Source organism: Papio anubis, chromosome 14, assembly GCF_008728515.1.
Source record: "Papio anubis isolate 15944 chromosome 14, Panubis1.0, whole genome shotgun sequence".
NCBI lineage: Eukaryota > Metazoa > Chordata > Mammalia > Primates > Cercopithecidae > Papio > Papio anubis.
In genome coordinates this window covers 56,236,011-56,250,845 of record NC_044989.1, presented here as the reverse complement: position 1 = coordinate 56,250,845, position 14,835 = coordinate 56,236,011, and positions in this window count along the sequence as shown.

Sequence of the window (14,835 nt, the reverse complement as noted above, 5' to 3'; positions counted from 1 at the left end):
AGAGCCAAGGAACACCATCGATCTGCTTTGCCTCCTTCGCGTTGTTACATAAAACTGGCATTGTCAGGAAAAAGGAAGTTAGCATACTCAAACTCTAATTCAGATTCCAACACTCATTAATCATAGAAATTTGAAAATTAGACACAGTGAGGACAAAGAGCACATTCTAAGTGAATACCAAAGGAACACTTACTATCTCCTTCCTCAATTCTATGCATTTTTGCTTTCTTTGGTGTACGTGACGACTGATTGCTCATGCTCACAGCAAAAGCACTAACTATGCATATAATCACTCAGTGTTTTGGTTTTATATTGCCTCTTCTGTGTATGATTTTTTCCCTTAGCTAACTGTTGTCTTCAGAACCTAACTACATTTCAGGAAAGAGCAGATTTCCTCACACTGGCTACAAGAGGGCAGGTCAACATAAGAGGCACCAGGTAAATACCATTTTTCATTAATACCTAGGATTTTCTTTTTCTCATTCCTCCAAGGCACAGGAATGAGAAAAAGAAAATCAAGTGGGAGAATTCAATTCTGTAAACAATTCCTATAGCCCTAATAAGCACACGGTATTGTGCTGTAGCCCTGTCCTACAGAGGTACATAAAAAGCTTTTCAGTCATTGGTCATATAGGTCTTCAGAACACCCTGGTGAGATAAACAATCAGCAAATGAGGAGCTGCAATAACTAGCATAAGCCAGTGGAGAGAGAACTTGCCCTGTATATTTGGGGACTTGTGGAAAACGGAAGCTTCCTATCTCCCAGACTTATATTCCATCCACTATGGAAAAGCTTCTCCAATTCCAATTTGTACCCTAAAATCTATTCCAAGAGTCATTTATTTCTAGTCATTCCTGACATTGGCACAATTAGAGGACCTCTGAAAAATCTTCTAAACATTTGCCTCTTGTATATAAAATCCCATTCAGAATAATGATTTTAAATGCAAGGAAACTTTGCTGATTACATCCCTACTTTAAGTAAATTATTATTCAATGCTCTCATTTTCCATAAACTTTTCTTTAACCTCCTATAATTACTGTAGCTACAAAAAAGCCTTGTATTAGCTAACTTGTGCCATCTAAAGGTTATACTAAGAACAACTTTAGCCAGAAAAAAAAATAATTTTTTTCTGCAAATCTTCGCAGCAGACTTTCTACAAAATGAATTTGACAAAATTGTTTTGTGTAAGGTTAAAACATAAAACAGGTAACAAGGGTTTGAGCATATGTTACTGATATTATTTCAAATTAAGATAAAGGAGAAAATCAAGAAACCTCTGAAAGTCTTAGCTTTATCAATTGTGGGATCTTAGGCAAGTTATTTTAACCTCTCTGACCTCATTTCTCATTTATAAGACAAAAAGGCTGAATATAATTTCAAAACAAACTTGCTGGCCGGGCGCGGTGGCTCAAGCCTGTAATCCCAGCACTTTGGGAGGCCGAGACGGGCGGATCATGAGGTCAGGAGATCGAGACCATCCTGGCTAACACGGTGAAACCCCGTCTCTACTAAAAAATACAAAAAACTAGCCGGGCGAGGTGGCGGGCGCCTGTAGTCCCAGCTACTCGGGAGGCTGAGGCAGGAGAATGGCGTAAACCCGGGAGGCGGAGCTTGCAGTGAGCTGAGATCCGGCCACTGCATTCCAGCCTAGGCGACAGAGCGAGACTCCGTCTCAAAAAAAAAAAAAAAAAGAAACTTGCTAATGTAATTTTTTAATTTTATGAAATGAAAAACTTAAATTTCTAAGTACGTGAAATTCAAGGAAATGGGTAGGTTAAAAGCGGGTTAGTGTACTAAGACAAGTGAAATAAGCTCAAAGATTTTATACTCCTTTTTCTTCTTTTCAAATAAATACTGTAATTCACAGGATCCCGTGTGTGTGTGTGTGGTGTTGTATATAAACACTTTGACAGATACTGGCCAGCTGTTTGTCAAACGATTGCCTCTTTTCTGGGAATATGGTGGTGTACATTTTCCAGGCTCCCTCACAATTAGACTCTGACAATGTGACTGAGTTCTCCCCAAAGGAATGTAATTGGAAACATGTATGCTACTTCCATGTTAAGCCCATAAAAACTTCACATGTATGACTGTCCATGCTCTTCCTCCTTCTGCTGCTTGATGTGGACATGTGTGACAACTTAGAGAGGAACTGGGTATCCCAATTACCATTTGGAGGAGATTCACCTATCAACCAGAAAAACCCATTTAGAATTGTATGTGAACAAGAAATAAACTTATTTTATGTATTAGCCATTATATATCAGTGGCTTTGTTACATCAGTTAGCCTCTAATAAAACAAGGATTTTGAATTCAAATTGGCCAAGGGCAGATTTACGCTCCTTTCTGGGATCCCCTTAAAAATATGCCAGATCTAAAATCATGTGAGACATATGACTTTCTAATTTTACTTGTGCTGTGAACTTAAATAAGAATGTGCAAATCTTGTCACCTCAAGAAAAAAAAAGGAGAAAGCACCATGAGCCACTTTAAATAGGATAACACAATCCGAGCTAAAAGGAAAGTAGAAACAGCCTCTAAGGTAGCCCTGAAGTGGCTCAGTGCCTAGTACAATGTCTTCTTGCACACAACTGACGTTCAAAAATATTTCTTGAATGAAACAATTAGTGAACGAATGAATGGTTCACAAATCTAATTATTTCTGAAGTAGACTATGAAAAAAGGATATATTATGTGTGCCATAGAATGGCTAGATTTTAATGCATTCAGGACAAGACTGTTACCAGCAATATCTGTCAGCACAAAAGAAAAATTCTATTCATAGTCAGTCATGGTGGCAGGTGCCTGTAACGCCAGCTACTTGGGAGGCTGAGGCAGGAGAATCACTTCAGACCCAGGGAGGCAGAGAGATTGCTGAAAAGTGAAGTCAGTGCACCACTGCACTGCAGCCTGGGAGGGAAGAAAGAGGAGAGAGGAAGGAGGAGAGGAAGGAGGAAGGAAGGAAGAGGAAGGAGAGGAAGGAAGGAAGAAGGAAGGAAGGAAGGAAGGAAAGGGAAGGAAGGAAAGGGAAAGGGGAAAAAGAGAAAGAAAGATTCTGGCTAAATCCATACTCCCACTGACTTGTTGAGGTCCATCAGTAAGCTGGGAGTATTTGAACATTCACTCAATAAACCCAGCCTAAGCTTCCACCATGAGCCAGGCTGTGTTCTGCCCCCAGGGGAGCACATTCCCTCTCTCTAGCGCTCCCCACTTGGGACCTGAAAACTTTTCAGGGAACCTCAGCAGGCTTCCAGCCTCCTCTGGGTTCTTCAGTATTATCACCTTCATGTGTAGAGTAGGACTGGCACAATGATTCAGAGCACAGACTCTGGAGTAAAAACACCTAGATGAAAACTTGCCTCTGAAATTATTATTGGGAGTTTGGGAAAGTTACTAAAGCTCTCCTTTCCTGTAAGTAGGAATACTAACAACACCCACTTCTCTGGTTGAGGATTCTTTGAGAAACTCCAAGTTTAGCACACTGCTTGGCACATACTAAGTTAAATCTCAGTGACGCTTAGATACTATTTCTCTTCTTTGAGAGATAAGACTTTAAAATGGCAAGAACCAGTTGAAGTAACACCAGAGAGCAAATCATAATTCCTAGGTTGTAGTTTCAGGACTGCTGCTAAATAGATATTTTAATGTCATTTAATGTCCCTGAGTCTCAATTTTCTTATCTTTTAAATTAGAGGGATAGCCAGACAACTCGTATTTCTTCTCTCAGCTCTATGATTTCATGACTTATGTCTCACTCAGGTCTCTACAATCTAAAGCTCAACACTTTGTTCTATACATAAAGTACTAACAGACAATTCCATAACCTCCCTCTGACACCTACTCCAATTATTTTAAGCCATGAGAGTTCACTCCTGGCATCTTTGCCATATGGCAAAATGTGTAAGACGAAAGGCAGGTGGAGCCCAACAGAACTACAGTGCTCTATCAAACACCCTGAGGGCAGATGTTATGGCCAAGTGTGTGGGATCCACAGACACATCTGCAGAGAGCATCAGTATCTCTCAGAAGCTGCCACATTCATCTCCTAGCAAAGTACCTCAGACATAAATAGTAGAATTCTAAGCACAGAAAGCACTCAAGAAATATCCGTTGCTTTGCTTATGTAGAACCCTCATTTTCTGATCCTAATGAACTGCATTTAAAGAAACTAGAAGAATAAGTATGTTTCTTCCTTCAAGTAAGGAATTATATAATTTGTTTTCCTAGAGCCAGCACGTAGTAGATTCTCAATATATGTGTGTTTAATGAATTAAATCATTCTGAATCTTCTGGCCCCGTGTTGAAGAATTCAAGCTACTAGAATCTTAATTTAGGATTTATATCTCTCCTAATAGAGCTTGTGGTTTATCATTACAATAATGTGCCTCAATGAATCACTTCTCCCTGTGCCTGTGCCCCTTTTTCAATGTGATATTGCTGTTTCTCCGATGAAAAGGTGAGACTTTTTCCTCACCCCTTTGAATCTGGGCTGACTTTGTAACTTGCTTTGACCTTTAGAATGTAATAGAGGTAACACAGTGAAAGTTCCAGACCTTTGACCTCAAGACTCCTTAGAGCTTCTACCTTTGCTCTGTTAGGACCTAGCTACCATGGAAAAAATCTTGGGGTTAAATGCCAAGGAGAGACTATGTGAAGAAGGAGGTCCTACCTTTGCAATCATCCCTGTCAAGGTCCCAAACACGACAGTGACACCATCTTAGACTCTCCAGCTCCAGCAGAACCAGCTCTGTGAGGGAGTCTGAGTAAGACCAGTAGAACTGCCCAATCTGCAGAGTCATGAGATACAGTAAATTGTCATTGCCTTAAAACACTGAGTGTTGGGGTAGCTTGTTACACAGTAATAAATAGTCAATACAAAACTATTTCTGAACCCTAATCAGAACAGTCCCAACATAAGAGGTTTTATACGAATTTGATTATAACAGCAGTTCTATGAGACAAAGAAAGGAAAAAAGGGGCAAAATATCAAATACATAAAATACCAGATTAAGTCAATATGCAAATTATGCAGGAAATAAAATTCAGAAATTAAATAACATACTATATAATTTTTGGGGCTCCACAGAAAACAGTTTCCAAACTGTAGACTTTTTTATTAATCCATTATTTATTAGTTATTACTCATTGTTTTAGTTATCTATTTCTGCATAACAAATCACCAAAAGCTTAGTGGCTAAAAGGATAATAGTCACATATTATTCTCGTAATCTCTGGGGATCACGTAGTTGGGCAGTTGTGACTCAGAGTGTCTCATAACTTTGCAGTCAAGGTGTACGTAAGGACTACAGTCATCTGAAGGCTTGACTGGGGCTGGAGGATCCACTTCCAGATGTCTTGCTCATGTGGCTGGCAAACTCCTTTTGGGCCTCTCCTTGCAGCTCTGTGTGTCTTTACCACATAGCAGCTGGCTTCCCCCAGAAGCGGAGAGATTCAAGAGACCAAGGCAGAGGCTGAAATGCCTTTTATAACCTAGCCTCCAAAGTCTCACATCTTCACGTCTGTCTATGTTCTATATGGGCACACACAGCAGCTCTGACTTAATATAGGAAGGTACTACACAAGGGCAAGGATTAGTGTGGATCCTGTTAGGGGACCTCTATTGCCAAACAAATTGAGAGCTCATACTAAAAATGCATATGCATCAAAATCATTAAAAATAATATTAGAAAGTCAAATCAGAAACCATAAACAGGCAAGAAGGGAGCTATTTCTGCCTGGGCCTTCAGGTAAGATATTTATTACAAGTCTACAATTTCTTAAGAAAAACCCTTGAGAGCAGATACGTTTCAGAATTTAGAATTTTTTGATTCCAGAAAGGTAAGGAGACACATACACCATATATTACACAATACCCTCCAGTAGGGCCAGAAGCAACAATGTAAAATCAACCACATTGTTATTTATATAGCAAAATGTGTGAATTTTAAAACTAAGTAGAATAAAGACTTTAAGTGGTCTGACAACCATTTAGATCAGATTTTGACAACAAAAAATTTTTTAAGCCTAGGTTTTTAGAGCTTTTTGGATTTCTGAATTGTGGACAAAGAATTGTGAGCCTGGAGAAGTTGTAAGTTCACAGGTTCGGGACATATAGCTACAGACTGCCCTAGATTTCATGCATCCATCCCTATTTCCAGGCCTTGCTTCCCACCAACACCCTTGTACTGCTGATCAAGTTTGTCACAAACTCAAATTCTCAAAGCTGACCCATTCATATTTAGGGTCTCCTGATGTCATACTTCTCTGCCATAGATTTTGATTTGGGAGCTAGCTTTTCATAGCACCCAGCTTAACCCCAGTCAAGACAAAAAAGCATAGAAATTGTTTGAGAGAAACCAATGTTTTCCTTACATCAAATCCTGATAGGACTTTAGTCAAATGTCCTATCATAAATACATACTTCTAGTCTGATAATGGACACATCCAAAGCAAGACACAACATCCCCACAAGTCACAAAGTAAATGATTATTCATTTGTATAAAATAAAAGTATGAAATTTCTAAGCAGGGTTAAAAGACAAGTGACAGACTTGGAAGTTTTACAGCATGTAAAATAAAGAAAGAATTAATGAGAGCTCTCCAAGTTAACAGGAAAAGAACAAAAAACTAATGAACAGGAAATTCACAGGAAATACATTCAAATGCCAGATAAACACATGAAAAGATTCCTGACATTGCTAAGAATGAGGAAAATACAATTTTTTAAAGTGAAGTACTGTTTTTTATTCATCAGATGGGTGGAAATTCAAAAGTTTGATAATATCAAGTTTTTACAAGGGTGTACGGAATAGCACTTTCACACTCTTATCTGTGGACATATAAATGGTACAAACTTTGCAAAGGTTAATTTGGCAATATCCATCTCAATATAAATACAAAACCCTTTAACCATTGATTAAACTTCTAGGACTTTATTAGCATATGACATGGTTTAGCTGTGTCCCCACCCAAATCTCATCTTGAATTGTAACTCCCACAGTTCCCACATGTCACGGGAGGAGCCCGGTGGGAGGTGACTGGATTATGGGGGTGGGTCTTTCCTGCGCTGTTCTCATGATAGTGAATGAGTCTCAAGAGATCTGATGGTTTTAAAAACAGGAGTTTCCCTGCACAAGCTCTCTGCCTGCCGCCATCCACATAAGATGTGACTTGCTCCTCCTTGCCTTTTGCCATGATTGTGAGGCCTCCCCAGCCATGTGGAAATGTAAGTCCACTAAACCCCTTTCTTTTGTAAATTACTGAGTCTCAGGTATGTCTTTATCAGCAGCATGAAAACGGACTAATACAGCATATATCCACAAAAACACAAGTAGTCGGATTTTAACTACAGCATTTCTTGAAACAGTGAAAAATGTGAACAATCTAACTTTCCATTAATAATGAAGTATTTAAAAAAGAAACAACTATGATATAGCCCAGGAGTTAGAAATCTATCGGTCCCTGAGCCAAATGTGGCCTGCATCCTGCCTTTGTACTGTCTCCAAGCTAAGAAAGGTTTTGAAAGAATTGAGGACAAGGAGGACAAATAAGAGGAAGAGGAGAAGGAGGAAAAAAAACGAGAATATGTGACAGAGAGCTTAAGTGACCCAGAAAGCCTAAATATTTACTATCTATCACTTTACATAAAATATTTGTCATAACCATGAAGATGAAGAGAAAATTAGGGTAACTATGATTACCCTAATTGCCAAGCAGTGAAATTAACAAATTTATCCTATTCCTATCATCTTTAAGGCTACTGTGCCACTACCCGATAGCATTTAAAGATATAACTCTCTCAGTGCCCTCTTTGAAAGTTCGTGAGGCATTTAAAACATAAGCCCCATTTAAATACACACACACACACATTCAAAGTGGCTGTCTGTACTGATCACTACCGCTAGCGAGTGGTTATCTAAGGCTCATGACTCTCAGTTGACCAATGCTGATATCAAAAAACCATAGTTTCACAGGATTAAGAGACCCCAGAAACTCATCTAGTTTGAATCTTAATCTTATGCCTGGATCCTCTTCACAGAGTTCCTAACAAACAGCTGGCAAGAACTTACTGTGATGAGGGCCATTCCAGTATGAAACAACTTTGAATGGGGGAATGGTGCACGGATGCACATACACCAGGTACAATCAGAGACTTGTGAAATGTTCACATTCTGGTTTATTGAATGATTAACAAGATAGCAGACCCTAAACACCTGAAGTAAAAAGAGGCTGCCAAGGGAAATTTTGTGGGGAAAATCTGCGACACTCACTACTTACTTCACATAAAAGCAATGAATAACCTGTTTCTGAAACTATAGAAATTAACCCAGGTGTTCTGGATGTGGTGATCTAGGGTCAGCATATGCAATGCAGGTGTTTCAGGGTCTGTTAGAGAGAGCTATTATGGAAGGTCCTTTTATTTCAAAGATTTTTAGTTATCATTTGTAGATTAGCCTCAGTGGTTGACTCAGAAGGTGAGGAGACAGATCACTCCCAGGTCGGGGAATGCAAAACTAAGTGAGCCGTTAGAAAAGAGACATCTCTGACACCAGGACTTGCTTTGGTGTTTTGCAATAGGAAGAAGATTGCTCTTGGAGATGATTCTACTCCCAGCTCCCCACTCATGGCACCCTTCTGCAACTTACCAAGTGTAACCTCTTAGCCTCTGTTATTTTATCCATAAAGTAGGGATTTATACCTTGCCTGGCCAAAGGTGGGATTAAGGCAGATGACTTCATGAGGGCCTACCTGACAACAAGACCTATGATTCTGGCTTAAATTCCAAAGTTACCACTTTTTTAACTTTTTGCCACAAGACAGGAGCCATTCTCTCCTTGTTCTAATGATTTAGTAATCCTAAGCAAGGCAACAGGCATGAGTTATGCTGACTATTCACGTCTTCTTGATTCATGAGTTTGTGAATTTTAATCGTAATCACTTTTCGCTAGAGGCAGATAATCTAGTAAAGTGAGTAGTAGTAGGAAAAACCTCAAACTGTGTTCTGTTTACCCCACAAAAAAAAAAAAAAAAAAAATGGTTGACATTTTCTTACTCAATAATAGCACTTTGCCTGTAAAGACTGCTTCACAACTGACAAGATTTAGGCAAAATAAGCAGCTGTGTCTCTACTTTCACATGTGGAAACTAGTACCAGCTCTAGAACCTACATCTCCCAGCACCTCTGAGAGCTATCTTTCCATTATTTTCACCTCCAGACTTCCACTAAATGATCCTGAACTACTAAAAATAAGAATTTAAAGACTTTCAGGGGAAAAAAAACTCAAAATCTATTCTGGCCACTGTGCTGAAAAAAGCATAAACCTTCGAGAAAGACAGACCTAGTGTTCCTCACTCCCACTTACCTTAAATACTTCTAATTCTCTGAGTCCTCATTTAATTTATAAAATGAGGCGTATGATACCTCCCTCACATGGTAGTTAGCAGAATTAAATAAGATGATATATGTAAGTGTAGGTACCTAGTGGATTCTCTATCAATACTAAATCCCTTAATAATCTCAGCATTCAAGAAATTCGACTTTAGGCCAGGCGGGGTGATTCACGCCTCCAAACCCAGCACTTTGAGGACCAAGGCAAGAGGATCTCTGAGGCCAGGAGTTCAAGACCAGCCTAGGCAATATAGTGAGACCCTCACCCCCGACTCCATCTCTACAAAAAAAAAAAAAAAAAATTAAAACTAGCCAGGCACAGTGGCACGTGCCTGTAGTCCCAGCTACTCAGGAGGCTGAGATGAGAGAATCCCTTGAGCCCAGGAGGTCAGTGAGCTGTGACCATGCCACAGCACTCAAACCTGGTTAACAGAGAGACCTGTCTTTAAAAAAAGAAAGGAAGGAAGGAAGGAATGAAAGAAAAGGAAAGAAAATAAATTCTACTTTATTTTGGGCTTAAATCTTTCCGGTCACATTTTTTTTTTCTTTTAACACTGTGGAAGATGTGTGTGTTGGGGGGGGGGGGGGTGTGTGTGTAAATCTTTAGTACCTCAATGTACTGTAAGTTTTAGAGTATGAAGGGAGGCTGGGTATGGTGGCTCATGCCTGTAATCCCTGCACTTTGGGAGGCTGAGGCAGGCAGGTGGCTTGACCTCAGGAGTTCAAGACCAGCCTGGGCAACATGGTGAAACCCTATTCTACAAAAAACTATAAAAATTAGCCATGCAAAGTGGTGCATGCCTGTAGTCCAAGCTACTCAGGGGGTGAGGCAGGTGGATCAATTGAACCCAGGAGGTCAAGGCGGTAGTGAACTGTGATCGTGCTACTGCACTCCAGCCTGGGTGACAGAGCAAGAAGAAAGGAAAGGAAGGAAGAAAGGGAGGAAGAGAGAGAGAGGAAGGAAGGAAGGAAGGAAGGAAGGAAGGAAGGAAGGAAGGAAGGAAGGAAGGAGGGAGGGAGGGAGGGAGGGAGGGAGGGAGGGAGGGAGGGAGGGAGGGAAGGAAGGAAGGAAAGAAGGAAAGAAAGAGAGAAAGAAAGAGAGAAAGAAAGAAAGAAAGAGAGAGAGAGAGAGAGGGAGGGAGGGAGGGAGGGAGACAGAGAAAGAGAGAAAGGAAATGTGAATATAAACTCAACGTCAAGTTAGCGATCCTAATCTTTAGCCTAGCATAGACAGTATGATACTATATATCTCATAGAGTAAAATATCTCTTAAACACCGCATTTATGGGAGCCTCCTTGTGTCATATCAGTACACAGGAAGAGAAGCCCTGAACAACCAAGAAACAAACAAAAAAAGGAGACCTGAATCACTTGCTGTTGGGTTTTTTGTTTATTTGTTTAATAATTGTAGCAGGAGAAAAAGTAGTGGAAATATCCTAACAGGCAAAATGCTACCCATCTGTGTCTTGTATGGCATTGCTTAAACTCTGAGAACAGGGGGAACTGATTCCTCTGCCTAGATTTCCCATGATAGTGGCAGTTTAAAAACAAAACAAAACTGGACTTGACTCTCACAAGGTATTTTTCTTAAAAGCCTTGCAAAAGATCCTAACGGTTTTCAAAGGCCAGGCCTCAAAAGCAAAACGATTTTGCAAAAGCCAACTCTGGTTTTGTTGTAACTACCATGGCCAAACGAAAACTTCACCAATCTTTCATGAGTTAAAGCAGCTCCAGAGCAGCATACCAAGCAAATGGCAAGGCTACGGTCAATGTAACTTACTTTGAGAAAATAATGACAGTTCAGATGTGAAGGAGCTCAGGGTCAAGCTTTATCCCCAAACAGAGACTCATTAAGCACACAGTGTACTAACTACAGCGTACCCTACAGGGATAAATTCAGAACTCTTGGCATATGAGATGTTAGGGCTGGAGCAACTCTGAACTTCTTTTATAAAGGCATGAAAAACATGAGAAGCATGCCTCTGAACCTGAGCCAACACATAAGACTGCCGTGCCCTCCTGTTTGGGCAAGAAATTGAAAAACACTTAACCTTCAGGTAGTTATCTGTCCTTACTGTGTTATTCTAATCCGTAATATTCTGAAGATAGAAAACTAAGGCTAAAATTTGAGTAACTGGGAATAGGGTGAGGAAGACCCTATATCTAAACCCAACTTCACATTGCCAGTTACTATCACTAATATTACTACTCTTTCCTCTCCTATCAGTAGACTTCAGCGTGTACTATAGGTTTATTTGCCAAAAAATTGTATAGATCTGTTTTGGAAGAAAATGCTGTGTTTGAGGAGCAAATGATATGAGGCAACAAAGCTTGCTGGAAAAAACACAATGAAAAGAAAAAGGAAACAACAATCCAAGGAAATTGAAAAACCAGGAAAAACAAAGTGAGTGATGAAATCACATAACGAAGAAATCCGTAAAGCAAGATTAGGACATGCACACAGAGAAATAAATATAAAATGGAGAAGGGAAAAAGCAAGGAGCAAACATAAGAAAAATGTTTAAATGACAAAAGAAGAGAAAAGGGCATAGGAAAACAGGGTTAGAGGAATTGAGGGACTAAGCACTTGTAGGACAAGAAGAACACACTTGCTAACATTTCAGAAAGCACCTAGGTAATGGGACAAAATGATCTTGGAAAATGTTTGTCTTTGAGATGCTTTACATTTGCATTATTTGGTCCTGTATTAATTGCAGCAAATAAGGTATTTTTAATTGTGTTCAGGTACTAGGCAATGTAAGTCAGACTTTTTAAACTATCAATGTATAATTATGCCTCGGAACTTTTTCCCCAATAAGCATATAAGCAGATGAAGTCAATATAAAGTTACTATGATGGAAAAATACAATGAGTATTAAGGAGTCCTGTGGGGGTAATTATGCGTGACAGAACACAAAAACACCTAAGCTTTCCCCTTAGAGAAATATTAGGAATTTCAAATAGAGGAGAACACAGTCTAAGGGTCAAGCAAGCTTAGTATCTTGGCCTGATGCATAATAGAAGCAAAATTAGACTCATACTTAACTGGTCCATTTCTCACAGAGGAAATTATTTCAGTCATACCATTCTAAAGCCATCTTAATATAGAAATTCTTAACACAGAAACTTAAAGACTGTAGCCAGTAAGCCAGTCACAAGGGCACACATGTGCAGTCCCAGCTACTCAGAGTATTGCTTGTGCCCAGGAGTTCGAGACTGGCCTGGACAACGCAGTGAGACCCTGTCTCTTAAATAAATAAATAAATAAATAAATAAATAAATAAATAAAGCCTGCAGCCAGTAATGTGAACAGATAAAAAAAATTAACTTCTAATAATATCTTCCCAAATTTTGAAGCCAGCTTTTCTTATTTAACTTCTAAAATGTTGTGGTATGCAAAATTTTCGTCTGCATGGTCTTTGCCCCGGGATTACTCCTACGGTTATGGTTCATTACATGGTAAAAGGATGTTAATGATCTAATGAAGGTTTCTAATCGGCTGACCCTAAAATAGGGAAATTATTCTGGATTATCCAAGGGGACCCCAAATAATCACATTTACCCTTAAAAGCAGGAGAGGAAGTCAGAGAGATGTAATAGAAAAGGAAGTCAAAGGAATTGAAAGTATGAGAAAGATATAATGTGCTGTTGTGGGCTTGAAGGTGAAGGGGGCTGCGTAGGAGGCATGAGAAGGAACTGAACTCTGCCAACAACCTGAGTAAGTTTGTGCTTTAAAATGTAAGTCCTGGGCCGGGCGCGGTGGCTCAAGCCTGTAATCCCAGCACTTTGGGAGGCTGAGACGGGCGGATCACGAGGTCAGGAGATCGAGACCATCCTGGCTAACACAGTGAAACCCCGTCTCTACTAAAAAATACAAAAAAATAGCCGGGCGAGGTAGCGGGCGCCTGTAGTCCCAGCTATAGGGAGGCTGAGGCAGGAGAATGCCGCAAAACCCGGGAGGCGGAGCTTGCAGTGAGCTGAGATCCAGCCACTGCACTCCAGCCTGGGCGACAGTGCGAGACTCCCTCTCAAAAAAAAAAAAAAATAAAAAAAAAATAAAATGTAAGTCCTATTATTATTCAGATATGGTGGGCCAAAAGATCAGAAGATAGTTGCCATTGAAAAGACAGTTTGTTACTCACAGCTGCCAAAAGGAGGGGGCACGTCACACCACACAGGGAAGCACCAGGGTTGGTCAGGACACAAGAACCCTAATTGTGGTTTCCATAGGAAGAAATGAGTGAGGCGGAGTATGCAGGTTTAGAACTGGAAGTTAGAAAAATTACACTGGGTTCTGGAGAATAGAGGTTTTCCCCACGTGCCTGGTACCTGGGCCCTGGGATAACTGAGCAAGTGGAAAAGGGTCCTGAATGTGAGTCTGATAAATGAAGTGGTTCTGGTGGGTTTGCTAATTTGCATATGAAAGGTACACTCAAAGGCAAGTCATTTACTATCTCTAGGAATTGGCTAGCCCTGGGAGGTACAGGCACGGGAGCGCCAGCAAAGTCCCAGATGTCAAAGCATCAGAAATACAGAAATAAAAAGGCATGATTAATACCTTGGATACAGCTTGGATATAGATTCTTCCCAATAGCCACCAAAAATGAATGCAGCCCTACCAATACCTTGATTTTGGCTTTGTGAGATCCTGAACAAAGAATACATGCCATGCCATACCAGACTTCTGTTCTACAGATCTGTGAGAAAACAAATGGATATTGTTTTAAGCTGTTAAATTTGTGGCAATTTGTTACAGCAGCAAGAGAAAACTGACACATATGCCAAATCTTCTTTGGGGTATGCTTCCAATTAATTCTCTGGGCATGCTATATCCTGCAAGACTTTCTGCCCTTTCACAATTACAATCATACAGAAAAAGGCTAATTAGACAAGCTATGTTTGATGACTATTTTTGGCAGGTTTTCATCAAGTTAAATATAACATGAAAATTCTAATGCTATTCACCATTAGAGTATGGAGGAAAATTAAATCAAGATGTGCTTAGGAAATTACTTCGAGTTTGTGAAGCTCAAATTCTTAAAAACTTTAAGCATTTGAAGGTTGTGTGAGATAAGGACTGATAATGCAGCACATGTGATCCATTCCTATTAGGCAAAAAGCTAACTGTATTAATATATATACATTTAGCCACAACTTCAGATCAAGATAATGTCATAAATTCATGTTTTGGGCCACTCCCCACCCCAAATAAGTTTATAGCAATGAAAGATAAAACAGAAATTTGAAAAAAAAAATAATTGCAGCCAAGCTTACAAAAAGACAAACATTTCTGTGGGTCAGAAACCAAATATTCATTCATTAATTTACTTAACAAGCTTTTATTTAGCAACAATGTGACAGACATTGTTCTACACAAAGGATGCTGAGCTGAAGAGAATAAAGTTCCTGCTCTTATGAAATTTAGGTTGCAACAGAAGAGAA